The sequence below is a fragment of the Hemicordylus capensis genome, chromosome 2 (assembly GCF_027244095.1).
Source record: "Hemicordylus capensis ecotype Gifberg chromosome 2, rHemCap1.1.pri, whole genome shotgun sequence".
In the NCBI taxonomy this organism is placed as follows: Eukaryota; Metazoa; Chordata; class Lepidosauria; order Squamata; family Cordylidae; genus Hemicordylus; species Hemicordylus capensis.
Window position 1 is genome coordinate 296,254,801 of NC_069658.1, and position 23,345 is coordinate 296,278,145.

At 43.3% G+C, this 23,345-nt stretch overlaps 1 long non-coding RNA gene across 2 annotated transcripts; it reads left to right on the forward strand.

The window, feature by feature from the left end:
• Window positions 1–287: 287 nt before the first annotated feature.
• On the forward strand, window positions 288–23,345 carry LOC128344121 (uncharacterized). Of its 2 annotated transcripts, none has more exons than XR_008315683.1 (3): window positions 288–479; window positions 1,824–2,080; window positions 22,971–23,345. It is a non-coding gene; the product is annotated as an uncharacterized LOC128344121 (long non-coding RNA). The 2 variants fall into 2 exon arrangements; XR_008315682.1 differs by having other exon boundaries at window positions 288–427.

The following is a 23,345-nucleotide window of genomic DNA, read 5'->3' on the forward strand; positions in this document are numbered from 1 at the left end:
TTTTCTTCTGTAGACAGTGTTCTCCACTAAACATCCTTCCCTTAAGCCTGTAACCCGTTTATCATATGACTCCCTATTTACATGTTGTAAAATCTGTTTTTATTTATTACAACAGGTTTTTTTAAAGCATACACATACACACACACACACACACACCCTTTAATATGCCCTTGGCAGCTGCGTTCTCCATTTCCGGTTTATGAATCTGCTTTCTGATTGGAGAAAAATAGTCCTTAAGCCTTCTTGAAAACAGGATACTGCTCTCCCTGCTTCCTGAAGTACAGGAACAGTATCCCTGGCAACCTTTGGACAAAGAGAGCTCAAGTTAACTGCTGCAGTGCCATAACAGATACAACAGGAGACCATAAATTAAATGGCATTCCTATCCAGAAGGACTAGATGACTGCCATACTCCAAGGGGGAGGAGGTGTGTTACTGGCCCTTTTTTACTCCAGAATCGCAGAGTGAGAACAGCCAAGGTCAGCCTCAGAGTAAGCCAGGGAAGGAGGTTACTTCATCACCTTGGTCATCCTGGCACGCTACATCCAGCCAGTTCCCTCTCCAGAGGAACTCCAGCTCCCACGAACAAGAGCAGCCCTCAACATTGGCTGCCTTGGATTTAAATGCCCCAGTACAGAGCTGACGGCACTTAAAGCCTACTCCAAGCCCCACCCCTTGTCAGGTTTCATCAGAGGTGCACCAGGTAATTTTAGAGCCTGGATCTAAAGGCCTTTGGAGCCAGCACCACCCCACCCTCGCCCCCCACCACAAGCTAAGCATCATTTTTTAACATGTAGGTTCTTGAGGGCACAAACCACACCACTCAGGACAGACTAAAGAGGATTTGGGGGCCCCCAGTGTGTGTGGAGGCCCTGGACTTTGGCCCTGAAGTCCAGGGGTAAGAGCATCTCTGGGTCTCATTTCCTGCTTCTAGCTACTCCCAATATGGTGGCCCCACTGGAGCTGTTCCCTGCAGCTCTCTATGCCTCACCTGTTCAACCCCACTGGGACCCAACTGGCCCGGAACCATCTCACCCCCCGCTCCCTTTGGGGGAAGACAGAAGCCCAAAAGGAGGGAGTTTGTGTGCTTTGCTGACTCCACAGGGCCACGCTGGCAACCAGGTAATGCGGCATCCTGATAATGACTCTTTCTGTATACCTTCTCATTTGTTACAGATATTCCAGGTTCAATTTGTGTGTGTGTGTGTGTGGCTGTTAATTAGAGGGCAAGTATCAGGTGCCAAAATGTACTTCTATTCTAGTGTACTGAAACCTCCATCCTCCAATCTAAAATATTGTCTGTGTGCATGGACATTTACAGACAGGTCCCTGCCCCAAACAGCTTACAGTCTAAATGCTGACAGTGTGTGGGAAGACATAAGGATGAGAGGAAGGGAGTGGCAAAGGTAACGAGGACTGCATTCTCATGACCAGAATGATCTACAATTGATGAGGCCCACGTGATCCCACAGAGCATGTCGTGGGAACACTGAATTCCTGGTTAGCAATCCCAGTTGAGTGCTGGTTGACTGCAGCGATTTAGCTGGGATTGCCCAGAAATTTTTATGACATGCTCAGGAAGAGCACGCAGAGTTCTCTAATCACAGTTACCTATTTAACCATGTTCGTTCTAGTCATGAAAATGCAGCCAAGGCAATAACATGCAGCTGTGGAATCAGGGGCCCTGGAAGAGTACTCAAGGTCGTGGGGGGGGGGGGCACAGTTCAAGGCAGTTGGGGATGGAGAAAAGATTGTGGCAATCCTCTAGCTGCTGCTTTGATGCCATTCTTTTCTTCCGGTGACTATTTCTTTCTCTTTCCTAGATTACATAGTTTTCTGGATCGTCTGCCAACACCAGCCGCTTGCAACCAGAGCTTGGAGACAGCAGGGCTCCCGCCGGTTGTCAGTGGGGGATAACCACAATGCACCATGCACTCACGTGGTGCATTATGGGATTTCCAGGGACCAGGGTGACACATCCCACCCCCACTGACCCTCTGTACTGCCAGAAGAGGCAGTTGAATGTTTGGATGCACAATCTCTGGGCCCAGACCCAGAAAACCAATCGCCTGTGGGTGAGGTAAGCTTTTCAAGCTCTCTTCCCCATGTGCCTTCAAGCCCTTCTCACCGATCATGAGAAAGGGCTCATCATATTTCAGTGCTCACTGACATAGGGAACACATCAAGCAAGAGGTGGTTGAGAGACTGCAGAATGCTTGGCGTCAAGGCTGGGGACTGGCCCTTTAAGGATCAACGTTCTGCAACAGAGGGAAGGAGCTTGAGGGAAGTGGCCAGGGCCAAGAGATATGAAAGGGCTTAGTTAGAGCCAGGCAGGGGCATAGCTATAATTGAGTGAAAGGGTTCAAAGAACATGGGCCCCCAGCTCCTGAGGGCCCTCCAGCTCCATCCCTTCTTATTTTCTTCATTATCTCCCTCACTGGGGGGCTGCCAGAGAGAGGGATGAACATGGGCCCCCTCTCCCCTAGCTATACCCAGGGGTGACCCTTTCATGAGCCAAGATGAGGCAGCCAGTTGCCTCAGGCTGCATATTATTAGGATTCCAGAAGGGCAGCAAAATGCCTCTCACTGTTGCTATTGGAGCAGCTGTTTGGGACCCATCTGACCCTTGCAGACTTTGCAACAGAAGCCCTGATTATACTGATTACAAGTAGTAACGAGGGAAGAAAAGGGCAGCTGGAATACTTTTCCTCCCATCCAACATCTGCCCCAAATCGACAGTGCTGAAAATTTTTTAAGGGTGCAAGCAGGGTGCAAAATAAAGGTGCACACATAGAAGAGTTGATGGGAGTCCATGCATACCCCACTCCCACTCCTCTGCACATACAAATCAGATCCAGGAAGTGACTTGGGTGTGACACTTGTATCTGCACCCCCCAGATTGGAATGGGATTGCAATCTCATTGAACTGAAGGGGAGGATCAGCACCTCTGTTTATTGTTTGCAGGAGCACTGGAGATTCCCAGCATTATATGTAGGCAGCTATAGTTCCAGATCATACCTTTGCATGACAGAGAGAAATGCAATGCATCTACTTCACTGAAACAAAATCCATATGGGTTTGTTTATTTATTTATTTATTTGTTTGTTTGTTTGTTATACCCCACCTTTCATTTAAAAAATCCCAAATGCGGCTCACAATAAAATTTAAAAACAAGATTATTAAAAAGACACATTAAAATATTGAGCTAAAAAGTATAAAAACAAATCTGATTTTAAAAAATTAAATTAAAACACAAGCATAAAAACAGTACAAAATACAAGAAGCAGCAGTGGAGACAATAATATAAAAGCCTGGGTAAAAAGCCACGATTTGACATGCTTTCTAAAAACTGTGATGGAGACTGAGGAGCAGATACCCACCAGGAGAGCATTCCAGAGTCACAAATGATATTAAGCTGCAACCAAATTAAAAAAAAAAAATCCAAAGGAAATCCATCTTTAAAAGGTGCATAAACTATGCTAACATGCCAACAACGTCCCATGTCTTCCTTTTGTTGTATTTACATGTTGTTTTCTTTCTTAAACCTAAAAAAGGAGGACCATTCTCAGAAAGAAAATAAAATTTGTTCTTTGTCCTTCCAGCGACCTGTCTGACACTTCTTAAAAAATGATTATTCTGTCCTTACTGATGATGTCATTGGTAACAGCACCCATCCCTTTCTTTCCTGTGTTCTGACCAACCAATGGTTTGTCCAACAACTCATACTACTTCCCAGCTGGTACTGATGATGTCATTTGTTCCAGTACACACCTCCTTCCTTCTGGTTAGCCAATACACTCCACAACACTTTATACTTGTTCTGAACAATTGATCTTGCATTGGCATGGATTATGTCATTGGTGTTGGGAATTCTCTCTGGTAGAAGAAAACCCTTTTTCATTATAGCAGAGTGCACAGAGGCACAACACAGCGGAATTTATTTAGGCATGTGTGTATGCTGAGAGTAAAATAACTTGGAGGCAGTTCATAGTTTCAAATCAATATATATGGCATTTATTAAAGAACTCCATTCTAGATAGGAAAGTGAGGAGTTAGGATCTCTAATCTATCTATCTAGCTGGATGCAGCTGGATTCTGCATCTCTGCACACATGGTGCAGGGGAGAGGAGCTTGTATATTGCAAGGTAGAAGGAACAGGAAGAGAAAGGGAAGAGGAAGTGCAAAGCAGGAAGGAAGGAAGTTAGTCCCTAAGAGTAGCAATCTACATTCCAAAGGGATAGTGTCAGAGCAGTAGAGAAGGGATGACCAATGTCTTGACCCTCTAGCCCTCTGACTCACTAGTCTGTCCTCCACTGTCTTTGAGACAAGAGACAGCACAAAGTCCTCCATTTCCAACAATTGGCACCTTCCCTATACCCTTCCTTCCAGGAGGCCAATCTGTCCACCCAATCTGTCCCCTTCCAGGGCCATGTTTAAGGGTGAAATCCTATGCATGCTTGTTTGGGAACAAGACCCATTGAATTTAAAGCTGCTTACTTCTGAATGAACATGTATAGGATTGGGCTGTCAGCTTTGCAATCACCTGTGTGGCTCCAGAAACGATCATTTGCTAAAATCTAGCCATTCATACAAATGGTTTACTATGTGGCGCACTCCACTCACACAGTTATAATGAGCAGCTGTGGCTGAGTATATGAAGTAGGCCCTGACATCAATATTCAGATCGCAACACTAGTTTGTTGTTGAAGTTTTCCGCAAGTTTCAGACTCCAGTGATTGAAACGTTCAGGCTGCTTTTGCTCTGCTGGGTGCTGGCCCAGCCTCCTTCTCTCAGCATTTGTTAATGGGCCCAGATCTTCTTCCTGACAGGATGCTGCTCACCCATTCCTCAATTCCTTCTGGGCCAATTGGATTTCTTGCCAATTTTCCCCACTGCCAGTGGAATCACTCATCTGGCTCTTGTGCAACAGCTCTTTATGTCAGACCTTCTTGTTCTTCAAGCAGGTGCACCATGCTTTCCCTCCATCTGTTGCTTTCCTTGGACAATGCTATTTGAAATAGCCAACTAGGGTAATCTCACAGCAATATCACATGAAGAGGCAAAGAGGAAGCCTTGGGAACCAAACTAACCAGGTGTGTTGCTGTTTATGCTTTTTATTTTGTTCTCTATGACCCCCAAACCAAGACATCAAACCCAAAGAATTAACACAATTTTTTTTAAAAAGCTGTCCTCAAAATATTACTTTGCTTTTAAAACTTGAATATTAAAGGCAGCTTCGGCTTAAATCTTTGCTCAAGAATGGGTTTCCTACCATAGCATTCAGCCTCATATTCTGGAGAGCGGCCCATGTTCAGAACATGGGCAGCCCTCAGGGCACACACTCAGGCGGGTGAGCAGCTCTGCTCATATTACTGGTTAGTCATCACCAAGAGTTTGAACACCATTGGTATTCATTGTGATGATAATGGGCTGAATCACACTACAGCTCAATGAATGTCAAATGAGAAAGCTGCTGAGGAAGGGTGTGAGGCCTTCTAAGAATGTTGACTCGCCCCTCATTAGACTTGATGGTAGTGGATTTCTCCCCCTCCAGATTGCCCTAGGGCAGGGAATCTCAATGTTGGGTCCCCAGATGTTATTGGACTTCAACTCCCATAATCCCCAGTCCCAGTGGCCTTTGGTTAGGGATTATGGGAGCTGAAGTCCAATTACATCTGAGGACCCAGCGTTGAGAATCCCTGCCCTAGGGCACTGATACTCAATTAAATAATACGGTCATTGATGAGGGACTGCAGGATAAATGGATAGAAACGATTATATAGGACCAGTGCTATTGCCAGCTCTGTCTGATGCCACATTCAGGACAGAGAAAAGAAAGTACTTCTTCACATGATACATTATTAACTTGTGGAATTTGCTGCTGCAAGAAATGGTGATGGCCACTTGCTTTGGTAGCTTTAAAAAAAGACTTCCCAAATTAAGGGGGGATCAGTCTACTAATGGTTGTGATCCATAATGGCTAAATGGAGCCTCCATCTTCAAAGGCAGTACGCTTCTGAATTGCTGGGTGGACAAATGTGGAGGGTTGTTGCTTTCAGGCCCTGCTTCCTGGCTGACCCCTTTTGGGTGCTGGACTAGATGGGTCCTTGGTCTGATCCTGAAGGAGGGCTTCTTTGTTTTTAATCTTACAAAATGTCTTGTGCCAGGGTCATATTAATGTACATTAGTATTTATTGCCTTCTGTCTGCCTAATTATTTTGATGTTCTTATCTAAAACTAGAAGTTCTATGGGCACCAGCTGAAAGAAATTTAATAACCAAGCAATATTGTTTTAATTTAATTTAATTAATTAATTAATTAATTAAAATATTTCTATACCGCCCCAAACTTGCATCTCTGGGCAGTTTACAATTACAATGGTTGTTAAAGGCCATTTAATTTTTTTGAGTGTTCACATTTACCAGAACGCGAGATGATGGACTTAACCTCAAATTATTGATGGCTTCAAGGGGCTAGAGACTGAGCTCTCTTTTCATATTTCATAATATAATTAATTGTCTCTAATAAATTGAGGGCTCTTAGATTTTGTGAGGGCAACATGCATCTCAGACAGTACACAGCAGTACTACCCTCTCTTTTCTCCTCTCCTCAGTTTATGGGGGTGGGAATCCTAGTAAGATTACTCTGATTAGGAAAGGTGGAGTAGGGGCAGAGGGAGAGACAGGGACTCCAGTAGCATGGCTGGCATAGGAGGTGCCTCCTCAAGCGTATCCCAGATTGCAGCCTGTTTATTTCATCCTCTTCTCAGTTAAATGCATTCAGCACAATCAATAAAAAAGTAATTAAAACAATAAAATAGCATTTAAAAAGGGGGGGGGAATAATTGTTGCCATCACTAACGATGAGCGATAAGCTGACCTCCACTTTGCATGTCCACCCTTGAAAATGCCAAGCTGGCTCACATTTTTGCTGGCTCACAGAATGAAGCCCATTTGGATTAGTCAGGATGGAGGGCTGGTTTAGACCATTTAAACCACAGTTTCAACTGCGCAACTAGGAGTCAGCTTAGACATCCCAGCCCAAAGTGATTATGCAGAGCAGAGGACCGTATTCCAGGGGGCAGGGCCACAGCAGTATGTCCTCACTTCACCACATGCAATAGGTTGCCACTCAGATTGGTTGTCTGAACCAGCCCATTGTGTCATTCCAAAGGGGATTCTGAGAAATTAATGGCAGTTGCCAGTGGCCTTAGAAATTCATCGGAATTTCTCACAAACACTTCCCCCAAAATTTGAGAAGTTGATATCTTGTTTACAGCGGGGGGTTCACCTTTAAGGAACAGGGAGCGTGCTTATCCCCCCAGCACATTTCCCCTGCTTCTGCTGTCTCAGAAACCGCTGGCACAGGGTGGCAGCATACCTCCTTGCTGTCCTTGTCAGTATCGGACTGGAAGTGGCCGGTGCACAAGCACACATAACGCATATGCACACACACTGGCCACTTGTGGTCTGACGCTGACTGGGGCATCAAGGAGGTACATTGCTGCCCCATGCCAGTGGTTTTTGAGACAGCAGGGGAAACACTGGGGGGGGGAGAGAGAAATGAGCACCCTCCGTGCTCCTTAAAGGTACCCCCCCCCCGCCGAACTGGCCCAAATTCTGGACCTCCAAACTGGTCCAGTGGTCCGGAAAGAACTGCCAAACCGGTTCATGCACATCCCTAGTATATACGCAGAAGATTGGGGCAGTTTGGATCAGCTCTAGATAAGTCTATTTTTCACTTCGTTTACTCAACACACATATAGAGTTCAGTCTCACAGATGGAGAGTAATGAAGACAACTTCCAAGTCATAGAGATTTGATGTCATCATATTTGCTGTCCTATATTATCATTCAGTATCTGGGAACACATGAGGCTCCAGAAGACTGAAGAAGGGGAAATACTATTATTATTATTATTATTTATTTGATTTATATACTGCCCTTCAAAAAATGGCTCAAGCGGTTATTGGGTCATTTTGCAGTTTGGACAATATTACTCTGTCAGCTGGCTGAATTTTTTTTTTAAAGTTTTGCACCAACTTAGAAAGCTTTTTAATATATCTGGGGAAATACAAAACATCTAGTTCTTTTTCATAATATTGCAGAAACAACATAAAGGCTACAGTTTTGCAAAATTTAGATGTGCAAGCAATGCAATGTGATATATCTCCTGTCAAATGGGGTACAGACTAGGGGTGTGCATTTTGGGTTTGTTTGTTTTTGTTTCCGGGCGAATCCAAAGGAGCCCCCCCCATTTGGATAGGGTCCGAAATGAAGGGCCCCCCCCAGATTTTTGGTTTCGGAGCTGACTTGCTCCGAAACTGAAGCCGAATTACAGGCTGCCAATATCCCCACTGCTTATCCCCCTCCCTTCCACCCCAGTCTGTTCTCTGTTCCCCATTGTTCTGTTCCCCTTCCCCAGTCTGTTCCCCACCTTCTGTTCTCCACCCCCAGTCCATTCTCCTGTCCGTTCTCTCCCTTGCGCTGGACTCTCTCCTTTCCTCCCCACCATTTTCGCCCACCCGCCTCCTCTGCCAGGGCCCCGGCACTGCCACCTCCTCACCCCGCCATCCTCCAAACACCCATGACGGCTGCGTGTCACCCTTGGGTCAATTGTGCCCGATGGCACTGCCCACACTAAGGAGCTCTCAGGCCAGCAAGCCAAGCTCCCTGTCCCTGCCACTGCTGCTCCCTGCTGCATCCGGCCCTGCTTTCACCGGCCAATCTGCAGGCCTGAAGGGCGGGAAATTCAAACCAACGTCAGAAGAAGAACTAAAGGGAGACTCTTGAGAGACTGCTAGCGATCGCAAAACAGGCCCAATCCCCCCCCCCCGAAAACCCCTCACAAAGCTTCATCTCTGAAATAGGATCATTTCGATTCAGCTACAAAAATCTTCATTGTGGCATTTTTCATTTTTGGTAGGTGTACAAAACATCCAAAAGTGCCATTTTCGGACAGAAAACATTTTGTAGGCAAATCGGAATGCACATCCCTAGTACAGACTGATGGATATGTTATTATTCATAGCACTCAGTCCTAGCAGAGGAGAAGGGTCTGGAATGGGCATAACTTAGCTCGGGGAGAGAAGGTACCTCTCTAAATAGCTCTAGCCAGCCGATAGAGTGATTCCTTTTTATCTGTTTTACCACTTAGCTCAATTCCTTTTTGCTAAAGCCATTAAGATGCTAGGCATGGCAGCCCCGACTGGGAGATTTAAGTCTTCCTATCCTGGCTCTTCATGTTGTCAAAGAGTGAAGCACTTCCAAAGTCTTGAGGATAGCTGTAATTTCAGCATAATGGACTGTACTTAGGAAGCAAATGAAGTGAGGAAAAAAGCTCACAGCTTAGGTCTCTTTGCTTCTTGAACTTCTCCATGGAATAGTATGGAAGGAACAAACATTTGTGTCTACTTTTACAAGTGCTGTTTAGGAAATACACACCATGCTCACCATCTTTTATGGCATTCTTTTGCTCCAATCCAATGCTAGTCACACAGTCAAAAGGTATTTACATGTATGGAACTAGTTGTGCCAGATCACAGATGGGAATGCAAATGGACATCCCATTAAGAACAATGCAATGCTATTGTTAGCATAACAATAAGTGATGCTGACACACCAATGGATGGATTTGAATGCCCGTTTTATTTTGACCCACAGTTCCTTATCTAGGAAGTGTGATATGTACATGGAATGCTGCTCATACTTATTGATCTTTTTCATTTGTACAGCAGCAATGATACATAAAGCATAATTGACAGGGGCGGCCCTTTCATGAGGAAAGGTGAGGCGGTCACCTTAGGTGGCGGATTACTGCTGCACCAGCAGGGTGGCAAGAAGCCTCCCACTGCTGCCATTGGAGCTCCAATGGCAGCAGTGGGAGGCTTCTTGCCACCCTGCTCACCTCTCTTACCATCCCTCACACTCTCTACAGGATCCCCACTGGGACAAACTTCCAAACAACAAAACACAAAAGATCATTATATAGAATACAACAGGGAGTTGCCCCCGCCGCCAGGTTTATTGGCAAGACAGCATTGGGTACCTCTCTGCAAGTGCTACAATATCTTGGATCACCCCTGATAATAGAAAAATCGTGAAGAGCCAGATCAACTAAGCAACTGAATTATACTTATACAGTTTCATCAAACATAAGGCAAATAATTTATCGTAATAATCAAACCTTAAGTATGTCTAAATTGCACTGAAGTTTTTTCTGCCACTGCTTTTGATTTATGCATTGCTGCTGTCTGCTTGTTTGTTAATTTTTTGTTTTAATATTGTTTCATCATTTTGAGCCTACTTCCTTAAGGAAAGTAAGCTTATGAGATTGCTTGGCACTGTGTGTGTGTGTGTGTGTGTGTGTGTGTGTGTGTGTGTGACCCCCTATCAACTTTGCAATGCCTGGACCAATATGAACCAAATTGGATATAGGGATGGGCCCGGACCGGTCCGGAGGCCATTGAAAAAGCCTCTGGACCGGTCCGGACCTGGGCGGTCCAGTTCAGATGGTGCAGCAGGATACAAAGATGCGCGCGCAAAGGACTGCTGGGAGTTTTCCCAGCAACGTCGGGGAAGGGGCAGCAGGGAGGTATCCTGCTGCCCCAATTACTCTTAGGATTATGGCGACAGAGCGGGAAAGCGGTGGGAGGGGTAAGTAAACCCTTCCGCTGCTCTCAAAGGTACCCCCCCACCCCAGTGCTGGACTGCAGTTGGCGGTTCCGTGCACACCCCTAATTGGATACAGTTGTAGGGACACATAGGGATGCCTCAATGGTGTAATTTGTAATGATGTCATCCATCCCAATTCAGGATGGCAGATGCGTGAACATGTGAGGGGAAAATGGGTAATTTGTGGACGATCTAACTGATTTGAACCAAATTTAGTACAGTTGTAGTAAGTGACGCATAGGGACACCTAAACAGCTTAGTTTGTGATTATGTCATCCACCCCATTTCAAGATGGCTGATGCGTAAATGTTTGAGGTGCAAGAGGGCTAACTTGTGAATTGCCTAACTGATTTGAATCAAATTTGCTACAGCTGTAGGGATACATAGGGACACCTCAGTGGTGTAGTTTGTAATGATGTCATCTACCCTGATTCAAGATGATGTGTGAATGTTTGAGGTGCACGTGGGGTAACAGGAGATGAGAGCTGGTCTTGTGGTAGCAAGCATTCCCTTAGCTAAGCAGGGTCTGCCCTGGTTGCATATGAATGGGAGACTACATGTGTGAGCACTGTAAGATATTCCCCTCAGGGGATGGAGCCACTCTGGGAAGAGCAGAAGGTTCTATGTTCCCTCCCTGGCATCTCCAAGATAAGACTGAGAGAGATTCCTGCCTGCAGCCTTGGAGAAGCTGCTGCCAGTCTGTGTAGATAATATTGAGCTAGATGGACCAATGGTCTAACTCAGTATGTGGCAGCTTCCTATGTTCCTATGTAACTTGTGGACTGTCTAACCTATTTGAACCAAATTTGGTACAGTTGTAGTGAGTGACACATAGGGGCACCTCAGCGGAGTAGTTTGTGATGATGTCATCCACCCCATTTCAAGATGGCAGGCACATGAACATTTAAGGCTGAAGTGGACTAACTTGTGTGGATTGTAATTATCAATTAATATTATAGTGAAAGGAAAGTAGGCAGATTAGTTCTTACCAGAACAACTTGTTATATTATCTTTGTAAATTGTTCTGAAGATTCATATGGGTGGAATATGTGAGGTATAAGTACTTTATAGATGCTTGTGCTAAATTCAGAATTAATGGGATGTGGTGATAGTCCTTGTATATTTGAGTTCAAAATGAAATGTATATACAGATATGGGCAGCATCAGACTGTACATATATGTCAGACTAAGTCCCACTGAAATTAATAGGTTTGTAGTTAATCATTACTAATTTGTCTCATTGATTGCCGTGGAGCTTAGTTATGTCTAGCTAGTCTGGACGCTGCCCAGTGGCTTTTATTTACTGTGGATATCCCTGCATATCAGACGGTGAGAGAAATCTTCCAGGGTAGAATGCTCTTTCATTTAAAAAATAAATTTCCTATAACACCAATCCACTCGTAGTCACGCATGTGATGCTTAATAACTGGTAACCTAGGATGTAGATGATCCCCCCCCCGCCGCACTTCCCCCCCTTTTTTGTGTTAAAAGATGCACTGGTCAGTTCAGTAGGGCTTAGATGAACATTATGTGCATCCAGATGAACATCTGCATTCTTATTGACAATGCACAAAGAAGCCTGCTTAAGCACATGGATCCCTCTTGCTTGGTTGGTGCAATATTTATAAATTGTTTTTCTGCCTGGAAAGCACCCAAAGTGGTGCATTTCTGTGTTTGTATTGTATATACTACCTATATAATATGTAGAACTGGTAGTAGGGTATAGAATAGTGCACTCAATAGTGTCATTCTTCTTACCTGATAAGGCTTATCTTATGAACATCTGAAGAATCTGGATACTGTATTAAAATGATTTCTTTTTTGAAGTAATACTATAAAAAGGCTGCAACATTGCTCAATGTCTAGTATTTGCTTACTATTGTCTAACTTTTATTTAGATAGTACAAGTTGTAGGTGTAGTGCTTTGATACATGACTAAAGCAATTATAGTAAGCTTGAATAATGGATTTCTACTCCAGAGATGTGTGAACTACCCCATTTAGCATGAAGTAATTATTTGGTCATCATGAATGTACATCATTGCCACCTACTGGACAGTGTTTGGAACAGATGTACTTCATCGTGGTTGCTCCACTACCATTGACTAAAGGAGACTTTCCACAAATACAAAAGATGGAAAAGGTGATGGCATCTACTTTCTTTTGGAGAAGCAGAAAGCTCTGACTTGTTGTGTGCCTTTGTCAACAGAAAGCAATGCCTGAACTAAAGACAGACATGAGATCCGAGGTAGATGTTTGTTTGATAAAATAATACTTATTCACGGATTTAACCAACTCTAAAATGCAGGAAATATTAAACTGTAACACTGAAAAGAGTGATTTAGAATAATCATCTTGTCATTCAGACAACTGTCCCTTTTATGGCATCCTGATTGTTAATACTAGGTTTATGGGAAATGTACTGCACCACTGTTCCCTGTTAGTGGTTGTTCACTACAACTCCCAGCATCCCCAGCTGCAGCAGGGAAATGACTTGCCTAGTGAGCAAGAGGTTGCTGGTTCAAATCCCGGCTGGTATGTTTCCCAGAATATGGGAAATACCTATATTGGCAGCAGCGATATGGGAATGTGCTGAAAGGCATCATCTCACACTGAGCAATGGTAAACCCCTCCTGTATTCTACCAAAGAAAACCACATGGCTCTGTGGTTGCCAGGAGTCAACACCAACTCAATGGCACAACTTTACTTTACTTTAGTCAACAACATCTGGGAATCCCTGTTAGAGGGAACACTGTACTGTATACTTTACCTGTGTGAATCATTACAAGAGGAACAGATTATTCAATGAGTATTGTCCAGATTCTGCCCTTGAAAGCAACAGTTAGGAATTAATGCCAAGGAATATAATCTGTCTGTGACTGAATATAGATGTGCTTGCGTTTCCCTAATTCTAGAGTTCATTTCACCTGAAGGGACATTTTATCAAAATCTGCTTTCCATCATCATAAAACAGATATCATTCGCTTAGCTTTGAGGGCAACAGCAGAGTAGTTGTTGCTATAGTGTAATTAGTTTCTAGCTAGTTTCTCTCTTTCTGACTCACCCGGGTGATTAAAAAGCTTACTTCATGTTCCAATAGAATATTTAAATTCAGTTCATTTAATTTTATTCAAAAACAGAAAACTTGAAACATCTGTTAGTTGTTAATTCAGAATATAAAGTTATGTTTGAAGTTCAAAGCTTTTGCTCTATTATTGTTGTATCCAGAGCTCATCCCTAACCTCGACAGCTTGAATTTTGCAAATGATCACATTGGGTACCTTATTTCATTCTGTTCTACCTCCAAATGTATCTGAGATCTCACATTTCAGTTCTGGTGTTGGTTTTTTTTTAGCCCTTTGCTATTTCAAATGGAGGAGAGACTGATGTCTCTCCAAAACTGGTAGTTCAGTGAAGCTCACCCCAGCTTTACCTGAGCACCATAATTCTGCAATATTTTCCGGAACCCAACAAGGAAAGACAAATACTTCACACACATGGGGCCCCTCAGCTTTGTGGGGCCAATGGGCAGTTTGCCCCCTGTACCACAACCTTGTAGTTGGTAGGGTAGTATTATTTAGTCCTGATAAAAACCTTACCAGTTAGGTAAATATTATTATCCCCACATTACAGATGGTGTGGTTGTGGGTGCTGAGGCTGAGAGATAATGGCTTTGTGGTGGATTGGCTCTGGTAGATGACCTCTCACAGCCCAATGTACAGATTAGCTGTTAGCTATATCAGGAAACTATTGTGTGCAAGGCTTCAGTCCAGATATTACACTATATCGTTCATGCTAATGAGGGTATTGTACCGACAATAATTAAAGATAGGTACTCAAGATAAATATTTCTATTAAAATATTAGTTAACTCATATAGCTTCTAGTTCAACAAGATGTGGCACAGCAGGGAAATGCTTGACTAACAAGCAGAAAGTTGCCGGTTCGAATCCCCGCTGGTACTGTATTGGGCAGCAGCAATATAGGAAGATGCCGAAAGGCATCATCTCATACTGTGTGGGAGGAGGCAATGGTAAACCCCTCCTGTATTCTACCAAAAAAACCCACAGGGCTCTGTGGGCGCCAGGAGCTGAAATCGACTTGATGGCACACTTTACAATAATAGGCCCAAACCCATACAAAGCAGAAGACATCAAAACATAGCATTGATTACATAGGACATTTCATGAAAAATAGATTCAAGGAGCATAGTTGAAGGAACATTGTACTTATCTACAATCTATAAAGTAAGAAACAGTCAAGTAAGGAAGCCTGAAGGCAACCTGAATTTGGATTAGGATATTGGATTTCAATCTCTTCCTTTTTATCCTAAAGTTTCTCATGACTATGACAAACCATAACTTAGTAAAACATGTCAGCATTTCCATTCCCTCTTAATACAAAACTTGTCACATGCATATTTTTTGTTGCTTCTTCTTTGATTTATTTTTCCTCTAACACAAATTTATAATTAATCTCTTCTCTAATCCTTATGTTTGAGGAGCAGAAGCAAACTTAAAAACACATCCTGATACACAACTGAGTTTCAGGAACAAAGGTTGTAGGCAAAAAGGTCATAATCTCTAAGCCTAAAGAAATATGAATATTTATTAAATAAGAAATGAAATAAGAAAAGAAAGGGTGATTTGATTTCAGTATCCATGACAGCTTGCTTATGGCCACCTACTGTTCATGGCAAAGGCAAAATCGGAACCCAGGACTTTTGAGCTCATCGTTCAGTTGCTTAGGGGGAAATGAGATGGGGCCATGGCAGTCACATTTTTAAAAATCATATATCTGTTCTGTTCACATATAAAGCAAAGGATGAGGGGGTCTGATTTTAACATCAAAAGGGGTACACTAGGAACGTGAGCTGCATCTCTCTCTCTTTCCCTCACTGCACCTCCCTGCAATCAGTCACCTGAACTCTCCCCCCCCCCACCCGCCGCCCCCAAGCCTGGCTCCAGTACCAATCCTGGAAGAGGATACTTAGCCACTTAAGGAGGCTTCTGCCTGTTACAAGTTTCCATGTGAAGTTCTAGACTGTACTCTAAGTTTTCTTAGGACTACAAGAGAGATAGCATTTTGACTGGCTCTCTGCTTTAAGATCAGAAATAAGTAGAATGCTTACACAGTCTTCCATGTTGTATGTTGATAGAAATGTGGAAGAGACACCTATATGTTCTCAGAGGTGGAACTACAATAGGTTGTCCTAAGAAAGTTAACCATTGAGTTTTTCACACAGGGCTTTTAATGGAGGGTGTGCATTCACATATCGGGCAGATTTGCGCCAAAGCTCCTGTGAGCTATCGGGGAGCACTTCACACACAATTCGGGTTTTTCGCTGTACATTAGAGTGCAGCCCAAATAATATCGATTTTGCATTGGGTTTTTGGGACAACTTCACGTTTGCACTAAAGCCTTGCAGAAAACCCATGGTAAAGCCTGCTGTGTGGAGCTGGTCTTGTGCTTGCAGTGTTCCTATGTTCCTATGTGTGAAGCACTCCCATGACTAAGCACTCTTGAAGTTAATGATGCAAATTAGTTGTGACTTAACTTTAGTCCTATTCATTTCAGTAGGACTTAGAATTAACCTTTTAAGGGTACAACGCATTATAAAATGGTGTTATCCTGTACAGATGCCATATTTAATGGTTGTTGCTGGCATCTTGGAGATATTCAGAAGTATCTGAAGAAGGTGCAGTGGAAGTTGCCAAAATAGATACTTTAGATATATTAGCCAGTATGGTGTAGTGGTTAGAGTGTTGGACAAGGACTGGGGAGACCTGAGTTCAAATCCCCATTCAGCCATGCAACTCACTGGGTGACTCTGGGCCAGTCTCATATCTCTCAGCCCAACATACTTCACAGAGTTGTTGTGAGGATGAACATATCCATGAACATACCCTTCCTCTGGGCTCCTTGGAGGAAGGGCAGGATATAAATGTAAATGTAAAGAAAGAAAGAAAGAAAAATACAGAAAAGGCCATTTTGTGACTGGGATGATGAGAGTTGTAGTCCAACAATGTCTGGGGACCCAGGCTTGGGATCCTGTGGCCCCAATAGGTAATCGTTTCTATCACACAACACACATACTTTCTCTGGGAGCCCGACATATATAGTACAGACTAGCCTCTTTGCATTCATCCACACTGTGGCCATCACTCTGCTTGCTGCTTGATTAACTTGCCCCAAATAAGAAAGTGTGGGGCTACTGCGATGGAAGCCAGTTGTGCAATGGAGGCTTCCTCTCTGGATAGTGGCTGTATTACATGTGAAGATTTTATCTATACTGTAGAATTAATAATATCTCTCTTACTGATAACAGAATTGGGAAGCAGAAAAATAGCTTCCATAACCTTTAACAAGAGGAAAATAGAGGGAAAACGATCAAATTAAAAACATGTTTTCACTGTAGAAATGGCAAATATCCGGTGTTTTTGGAGAAATGGGCACATTTGTTTCCCCTTTCTTTATGTTTTTGGTGTTTTTGTAACAACTTATAAATATTCCTACAGCTAGATTTTCAAATCAAAACATGTTTTGCAGCCCACACTACTCTTTCACTTCCTTATTTTATTTTATTTTACATAGGAAAGCGTAGGGGTATGGTGCCTTGTCCCTTAATTATGTTTTTCCCTAGTCCAGTTTGCTTACCGATTATAAGACAAGGCAAAACATGTTTTCCTATTCCATGGAAGGAAACTAGAACAGTTGTTTTCAGATTTCTTAAAAAACGAAAATATTCTTCTACCCTGGAAATTATTTTGATGACCTCCTTCTCATTTGTAAATATTGTTTAAAGAATTTGTTTTGCAAAGGCAACTTCAGATTACATCAAGGGACATATTATTATATTCAGAGGGTGGAATTCTTCTTTTTAATGCCATTGTAAACCCATAGATTTTCACAAGAATCCAGATTTATACTGAATTCATCTGCAATTGACTAGACATTAAATGTTGAATATTTAAAAGATTTGAAAATTGCAGACACATATTCCATCTACATTTGGAATGATCCATCACTTTGATGATTACTGTGATTCAGCACTAGGAGGAGCTACACTTAATGCATCCCATGGAGAGGGGGACATCTCCGTAGCACCAAAAAGGCAACACTGGGGAGGGAGGAGCAGGGATTACGGTCACCAGTTCTAGCGCATACTGGGAACCACTATTTAACTGCCCCCACTTTGAGACTCTTTGGGTAGCAATTCCTGTGCATACCTCAGAGTAGCAGATATTTATCAGGCATGCTTACAAGCCAGTTTGGCACCACCTCTGGGAAGTGCCCAACCCACTCAGGTGCTGGCATTCAAGTCGGCTCAATGGGGTGGGGAGAGGTTCTCTTATGAGCTGGTAAGGAGCTCCTTACCTGCTCTTCCCCATCCCACTGCTTTTCCAGGCACAGTGCCTTGTCCCCAACCAGCCACTCGGGGCTACGGTGCTGTTCCCTGCAGCCTCCATGTGGTGTGGACACACACAGGGCCGGTTCTGTGCCTGGAAAAGTGGCGGGGTGGTGCCAAGCAGGTACAGCTACTAGTCGGAGGGCTGTAGGCCACCTCCAGTCTTGGGGGCGGGGTGCCTCTGGGTACTAGTTGCGGGGGAGTAACAGCAGGAGAGAGGGCGTGCCCTCAACTCCTACCTGTGGGTTCCAGCGGCATCTGGTGGGCCACTGTGCGAAAAGGGATGCTGGACTAGATGGGCCTTGGGCCTGATCCAGCAGGGCTGTTCGTATGTTCTTATGTACCAGTTCCATAAGGGTACCACTCTCCGCCCCATCAGCCCATGCACAAACTATTTGTGCACATCTCTTTTATTTATGCAGAAACAGATAATTAAATAAACATATACATGGGAATATGTATATTAATATTAATGCTTGACATGAGAGGAAAATTACTCAAAAAAGTCCCACAGAATTAAAAGGGTAAGTGGGGCAATGGGACTACTTTGAGTAATTTTCTTCATCATGTCAGCCAATAAATGTCAATAGACAGCATCCAGTTTAATTATATCCTGATAGTAACCAAACCTATACAAATTCAGCTTTTCACAATAGTGAAAGGTATTGAACTTGTTTATTTTTAAAGCATTTTGGCTCTCAAATTTGTTGAATAATAAAATATTAAATACACTATTTCTTTGCTCATTAAATCAGATAATCAAAGTATAAAGTTAAGATAATTTCCCTTTCAGGATAATTTTCTCTGAGGTTAAGAACTCTTCCAGTAATGCTATACATGTATACTTGTAAGAGTCTAAGAGTCTTTGTGTGTATAGTCTCATATTTTGACAATTCAAGAAATATTCTGATCATTTTGGATAAATCAGGAGTTGATACAAATTATATTTATTTAGGATTATACCAACAATTATCAATAACAAAGACAAAACAAAATAGTGGTCCTGACAACAAGGAATCAGAATCTGGAAAAGATGTGAAGTATTGTTCTTATTTAGTATGTTCTAATATTCTGAATGCTAACCTTTTCAGTTAATGCAGCAGATGCCGTGAGAAAAGATATTTCCCTGGGCCCATAATTCACAGTGTATACATGTGTCTTCCCTTCGCCACTTGACCTATTGTCTTCCACTTCCACCAGCATTAATAGACAGTATGAGGATATGTCACTTGTAGTTAACTCTTTGGACTGCAGGAGCAACTGCTTTCAGAAGTTTTTGTGGGCTTGAAATTGGAATACATTGCATTCATGACATCCACACTTTTCTCTCTCTGCAAAAATGCTTGGTTGCTGTTAGTGTGTGAACACTAACAAGTCCTATAACGAAAGTGGTATATAAGAACGTCATTGCTCTCAGTGGTGGCATCAGGGGGGAAATTGATGGGAGGGGCACAGAAAGGGCAAAGTGAATTTATGGGTGGATGAGCTGTGACCTACATATTAGATTTCTGAAACAGAAATGGGGAGCGGGTGGAGGGGCAAGCCACTTGTCTGGTGGGTGCTTGCCCCCTTTGCTCCTCCTCTGGAGCTGCCCTTGATTCTTCTCTGCCTGTTATGTCCTCTTCACAGAGCATTTTGTTAACTGCTCACCTGCTTTCTGATTTTCAAGCACTGAGTTGATTGTTTTGAGGTTTGCTTCTAAAAGTAATATGTTCCAGATGCTGAATGACCCTTCCAGTAATCCTTGTAACTGGGTGTGCAAATGGTTGGAAAGAAGGCCACATGTATCTAACTCACTTTCCATTTAGTTCATTAGTTGCAAATTGGCTCCATAGTGTTTCACAGGATCATCACAAAGTTAACCACTCGTTGGAGAAATTTATAACAGTCGTGGGATAAGGTGACAGGGGCAGGATTGGTAACTGGTTGAAGGACAGGCGAGAGAAGCAGAGAGAGCCCTTAGTGTGCCTTTGCAGAGGATACATCAGGAAATGTGGGAGGAAGGAATCAAAGAAGGTTTGATCTTGTGGTTTTCTTTTCTCAACACTGAGTATAATAGACTGTGCTATTGTTGCTATATTATTAATTATCTGGTTTTGCTGGATCTTAGATTGACAAAGGTAGAACTTGAGTTCCTTCCTTCCTTCCTTCCTTCCTTCCTTCCTTCCTTCCTTCCTTCCTTCCTTCCTTCCTTCCTTGAGTTACAGTTTAGTTTGTGAGATGGTGTTGTGGCAGGAAATGGACAATGTGGCAGGTGTGTGTGTGTGTGTGTGATATTTTCTTAGTGATTGCTGTGAGATGAGCCCCAGGTCTAGCCTTGAGAATAACCTCTGCTTCACTCACTGCTCTGGTCTGCTCTGTCATCTGCATTTTGCACTGCAATGTGTACCTAGTCAAAATGTGGCTGAAGTTGCTCTAGTTGAGCTTATGGCTATGCTTGCTGCTAAAGGTGCTGCTGTCGCAGCTGTTGCAATGCTGAAGTAAGAATTATAATTGTGTGTGAGAGAGAGCAACTTGTGCCAATGATGTTACTGCAGTGCAGGCACTGAGTCTGGCAATGGATTCTGGGCCCATGATTCTTTTTTGGCTATTTTTTGAATGTTTTTGAAAAAATGTGTGTTCTATGTCAGGAGGGACAGATTCCTTTAATTGTGTGCTTCTAATCTGCAGCATTTTGCAAGGCAGGGGCACCAAATGCATTACAAGTTACAATGCAAAATGTGAGTGCAATTTGTTTTGGTCATAGGGAACAATGGGAAACTTGAAACACCCCATTGTTCCCCATTTTTAACCTTTTCCCCTTTCCTCACCCACCCCCCATGGAGAGGCGAGCTGGTCTTGTGGGAGCAAGCATGACTTGTCTCCTTAGCTATGCAGGGTCCACCCTGATTACATTTGAATGGGAGACCACATGTGAGCACTATAAGATATTCTCCTCAGGGGATGGAGCTGCTCTGGGAAGAACAGAAGGTTTCAAGTTCCCTCCCTGGTTTCTCCAAGATAGGGCTGAGAGAGATTCCTGCCTGCAATCTTGGAGAAGCCGCTGCCAGTCTGTGTAGACGATACTGAGCTATAGGGATGTGCACAAAACCAGTTCACCCGGTTCAGTTTGGATCTGAACCGGGTCCGAACCAGGAGGGGGTGGTTAGGTTTTGGTTTTGTTCGAACCACCCCCTGGTTCGGTTCGGATCCAGACTGGTTCTGACACCCGAAAATTGGTAGGATGGTAGCTGGCATCGAGGGGTACCTGTCACCCAAACCCCAAAGCAATCGGACACTTGTATGATTTTTTTAATGAATTTTTGAAAATTATTTTTATTTTTTTCTCATAGGATATAATGGAACTCAAACCAGGCCATTATTCCTTATTGTGGAGCACCCATGGATGCCAACAACCATGCAAACCCTGAAGCAATCAGACACCCCTATGATTTTTTATGAATATTTGAAATATTTTTAATTATTTTTCTCATAGAGTATAATGGGACCAGAACCAGTTCATATCCCCTATTGTGGAGCACCTAGGGGCACAAAAGCGGGGTGGGTGGTAGACAGACAGGGGTGCCTACCACCCAAAAAATCCCAAGGCAATTGGACACTCCTTTGATTATTGGTGAATTGTTAAAGTATTTTTGAATTCCTCATAGAGAATAATTAGGATTGCAGCAAATGTATAGCTTCACGTCGGGGGGAAAGGGGTGTCGTAGAGTGCAGTGTAGTGGCTGGTAGTTCCTAGGGTGGGCAAAGAAGCTACCTGAATTATTTGAAAGGAATTGGGCAAAGGGGTGATTTTTAAGTGATTTTTGAAGTTTACGCGTCTTTAAGGTTTTTCTCCATAAAGAAGCATGGAGGTGTCAGCAAATGTATAGCTTCATGTCGGGGGCAAAGGGGTGGCCTAGAGTAGTGTGGGGTTGGTGGTAGTGCCAGGTAGGGGCAAGGAAGCTACCTGAATTTTTTCAAAGGATTTGGGCAGAGGGCTGATTTTTGGTTAATTGTTGAAGTTTATGCGTCTTTAAGGTTTTTCCTCATCATAAGTTATAATGGAGCTTTCAGCAGCCCCATAAGTGCACTTGGGGGGTGCTGGGGTGGCCCAGAGCGAGTGGTGGTGTAGTGCACATAGGGTGCCAACCACCCCCATGGGTTTCTAACCCATGGGGTACAGGGTTCTCTTGTTTCTGAGGTATTGAGTGTGGATTCTATGATAGCAAATGAGATTTTCAATGAGACACCATGAATCCACTCTAATATGCTATCATAGAATCCACACTCAATACCTCAGAAACAAGAGAACCATCCTACCAATTTTCGGGTGTCCGAACCGGTCCGAATTGAACCACCCCCGGTTCGGTTCGGATCCGAACCGAACCGGGGGTGGTTTGGTTCGGATCTGAACCGGTTCGCACATCCCTACTGAGCTAGATAGACCAATGGTCTGACTCAGTATATGGCAGCTTCCTATGTTCCTGTGTTTCCCATAGGATCCAGGGAAGGAGGATTTTTAAATCCCCCACTTGCCCATTTCTTTTGTGGGTTGGGTGGTAGATAGCACCCATCATGCCCTACCACCCCACTTTGGAGTCCCTAGGAACTATCCATGGGGAACAATGGGGTGATTCAAGTTCCCCATTGTTCCCCATGGCCAAATCACTTGAATTGATCCAAGTTGATTCATCAAAACAGCCGGCATTAGCTGCCGTTTTGATGAATCAATGAGAGAATTTTGCTATTCGATTTGAGTTTGGATCAAATAGCAAAATCCAATTCGTTCACATCTTTAGTATTTACTACCCAGCTGCATCCCCTGGATCTTTCTATGTTTTATTTCCTAGTTTAAGTTAACAGCATTCCTTCCATTAATGTAAAAGCCACTTTCTTTTTTCATACTCCAGCATTTTCTTCTCTGCCTTCATTCTTCGCATGAGTGCCGACTCATGATCCAGAGTTAATTGGAGCAACTTCTTGATTATTGCAGTAGCTAAACAGCACGTGGGTGAGCACTGTAGAGAAGTACAACTCTCATAAACCTGCTTATTGATTTTGCTGTTGGCCAGAACAAACGTAATGAGCCCCTAAGCTTTCTCGTATGTGGGGAACATTATCTGAGGCAGTATTGCAAAGTATGTAAATGAACTTGAATTCTTCCTTTGTCTCTTGTCTTCTCTGACTTGCTGATGGAAAGGGATTTAGGTCACTATATATTTGTCACAATATGAATAATACTACTTTGAGAAATCAGAGTATACATTGTGTAAGCCCAAATCCAT